We start from the raw sequence: 4,043 nt of genomic DNA, 5'->3' as shown, positions 1-4,043 counted from the left end.
TCGCCATTTTCCTCCACTGGTCCGCGTCTCGTCTGCGTCGCGTCGACGTATATCGCATCGCGTCGTGTTGCGTCGCGTCGCGTCGCGTCGAAGTCTGTTACGGATCTTACGCAATTGGAGAAGCGCAGTAGTGCAACGTGAAGAGACACGGGACAGTCGAAGTGTGCGTGAAATTACGAACTCAAACAAAAATAAATGCACTGAACATGTCTTTTTCTCATTCATAAGTAAGTAGGCCTACAGTTCAGTCAGTAAGTAAAGTTATCATGAAAATATCAGACAAGCAAGTCGATCTCTTATGCAGCATGCAGGGAGCATGCTTCGATATTCAGGAGTTAGGTGGACTAAAACTCGGGCAACTACTAGTATGTCGAATTAATCAAATTTGGATTTTACAATTTTTAATTTTGTACACATTCTCAGAACCTCATAAGTTGATATCAACACAGAATTATTATTCGGGACACATCCAAATCACGTCATCTATATGAGTACGATGTACCTCTATCTATAACCATTGACAGTGAATGAATGTGTATATAACTTCCCAATTAAAAGCCTTTATTGTTGCACTGCTTATACATTGGCCTATACTTCAATTTTCAAGTTAGTGCCACCAAATATATCAGAACATCTAATTACTTGCAGTCATAATAGTACACAAAATCCGAATTTATAAGAAACTGATCATTGAAAGGACAACAAAACTTAAACATTTGCTTTCCTGCTGGAGAATGTTTAGCTTATTATTTAAAGATATTGACCAAGACTTAATTCACACTAATGTATAAAAATGTGAATTCATATAGTAATTGGTTTCAACCCAAGGTCAACCAATAGGTCTACTAAGGCTTGATAAGCAAAATTTATGCCCATATTTGCATCATATCCACCACAGCACCACTGCATGAATCATGATTATATTTGACATGGAAACAACATTTCAACACGGAATGCGTAGGCCTACAACTCGGGACATTCGAAACTCCCGATGGATGTTCGGACGCGATTTATCTGTGGATAAAGATTGTGTTTTGGGGCACAATTTCAAAGTCCATTAAAATTTGCCCAAAGTCCTAACAAGCATGATAGCCAAAAACATATTGCTGCAGGCCTTCGCAAATTTAAGCGCGCCACATTTGAAATATCATTCCTTACTTCAATGATTATATACAGCTGTCAAAAGCAATATCAATTTTGTGGATTTCGCTCTTAGTGCTCGGTATCACATAGGATGACAAGAGTTCATCATAAATGTTTAAAAAAAAATAGCTAAGATGCAATGTAATAATACGCAACAGACAAGGAAACATTTTTGCATACGGTGACTTGAAGACATGCTCTCTTTCACAATTTTGCGTTAAAATTCATTGCTTTCGTTTCTTCTCTTTTCCACTCGCAATCATATACTTTTTTAGAATAAATTCTGCTCTTTACCTTTCTTTCACTTTCTTTTTTTTTTTCACATGGGGCATGTAGTCTCTTGTGTCCTCATTCAAGGCTTCCATCATAGTTTCAAACATTGTTTTGCTATACGGCGGTCTCACGTAACTGATTAGATTACATCACGCTCACAATGTGCATGAGTAATTCTTTAGTGAGAAACATAAAGACATTCGATTACGTCAATTTAATAGAATTTGTTAAAGTTACAGTCATATCTTTTTATCTTACATGTCTTAATTATTCTTTGGCTAAACGTAATCCAGTTGTCGATTTTCGTTGAAAGAAGCGTATTGAATTGTTGTACAATAACTCACGCGTGTATAATCAATACATAATCACAGAGTTTATGACTTGCGCAAAACAACTCATCTTTAGTTATACGTGTTCCTAAACCAACCACAAAATAAATAAATTACAAAAAAAGTAGTCCGTCAAGATATGTAAGTCTGCAAGTGTTATCAAACAATTAAAGTGCTTCTTTGTCTACATTCAATTATTCAAATGTGATATCTTAAGACAATTATTTAAAGAGGTTTTCTTTTTAATTCTATTGTTTAATGTTTGTGTCATCATCGAAAGAAAGTTCATATAGGGCCTACTGGTAAGCCTATAAGATTTTTAAGGCAATAATTACTACCAAAAAAAAATCGTTTTTTCATTATTATTTCATGATATGCTTACGTATAAGAATTTGGGTTTGTATTATCATTTTGATATAATTCTTTAGTTATCTTTTTTACAGGTATTTGTTTAGATTATCTAAGTTTGTGAAGTCATTTTGATAAAAGATTTTGTATTTTCATGTTTTATTGGATATTTGCAATAATTTTAAAGTGTTCAAGTAGTACACAATTTACAGTTAGTTACTTTACGATAAACAGTAATTTACTCTGTAAAAAAAAAATCGAGTGAAAATATTCACTCTTGAAGGAGTGAATACAAAAAAGAGTGAAGTTAGCGTGAAATTGGAGTGAATTTTGAGTGAAAATGTTCATTTTCACTCGTATTGGAGTGACCTCAGGGATCACTAGCTCGAAGATTTTGGAGTGACCCCTGAGGTCACTCTAAAACGAGTGAAAATGAACATTTTCACTCAAAAGTCACTCCAATTTCACTCTAAATTCACTCTTTTTTGTATTCACTCCTTCAAGAGTGAAAATTTGCACTCCCAGTGATTTCTTTTAGAGAGTAACTCTGTATCGCATTATTATTAGGCCTACTAGTAAGCCTATTATGTGCAGAAAGATGTATGAATTATAATACAACAAACCCAGAGACAAACAGTAATATAAGGTTTTCTAATACATGTACTGTATAATTTCTTTTTTCTTATACACTAGGCCCTACATCTTACAGTATATAAAACATTCAAAATGTTCTGTTTTTGTTTGTTTGCTTGTTTTTTGTTCTTCGAAATTTTCTTTGGTTTCATTGCTGGTGCCTTTCGATATTTCATTTTCGTTTCGCACGCAGAATAAATTAAGATGTTATTTTTTTTCTGATTATATTACGTTATCATTGAGCCCAATGCCCATGCACTGTGTGCATTATGACCTGAGCCTGCGAGCTGGTGCGAGCTGTACGGGGCGCCAAGTGTCGCATGGCCTGTTTCGTTACGAAATCGGTCATTTCGTAACGAAATAATGACATTTCGTCGATGAAATGATCATTTCATCGATGAAATTACTAATTTCGTAACGAAGACTAGTAGGCCATGTGACACTTGGCGTCTCATACAGCTCGCACCAGCTCGCAGGCTCAGGTCGCACAGTGGGCATTCATTGGGCTTTAAGAATTGGCCTATATACTTATTCTGAAATCCCACTGTTGATCACCTTATTGTTTTGTGAATATATCATTGCATCAAAGGTATGATATTATATAGTACTAAAAATTGATCGTTGTAATTGATTGATGTAATCCCAATACTCTGAAGGGTGACATGGAATTATAATAAAATGTCTGTTTGTCAAACTGTTTGTCGTCTGCTGTATAACCGTTTGTAGGTCTATTAAATATCATCAGAATGGAAGAAGAAAAACAAGGGTCACTGCAACGGGAGATACCTCAGACAAAATGCTCGATTGCTTCATGGCGTGAGGATGCCATATTTCAGGAGGTAGCAACCGTGTCTACTCAACAATTAATCTGTGTGTATGCCCTCCTGTCCATGAAAATGGCTGAATCGGTGTACACCTGGAGCCCCAGCCATATATCAAGAAGAGAATAAAGTCGCTATTATACACTTACACAAAACGGAAGAGTGGACGGAGGAGGAAGACGTGCATGTTCTAACTGCTATGGGGGGGGGGGGGACAAACTGTCAATCTCCCCTTTGGTTCTGTCTTGTAAAGCTCCCCCTCTGCCTCAGCGACGAGAAACAATGAAGCTGCATGGAAATAGACCATCAGAGCAATCGTCGGTCAGCTGTCAGACAACGCAAGTCTTCTTCTTCAGTTGCGCAAGCGCATCAATGATCCTGTAACTACAAGAACTTAACGAGAATTCGGTATAACTTGAGGGTTCAATACAAAACAAAAAAAAAGTTCTAAGAAGACTATATCATTTTTGGTACGTCTTTCCTTCTATATTAATGT

The sequence above is a fragment of the Diadema antillarum genome, unplaced genomic scaffold (assembly GCF_040938485.1).
Source record: "Diadema antillarum isolate AM-2024a unplaced genomic scaffold, OU_Dant_1.0 seq00000136_RagTag, whole genome shotgun sequence".
Classification (NCBI taxonomy): Eukaryota; Metazoa; Echinodermata; class Echinoidea; order Diadematoida; family Diadematidae; genus Diadema; species Diadema antillarum.
Note: the sequence above shows the minus strand (reverse complement) of the source record.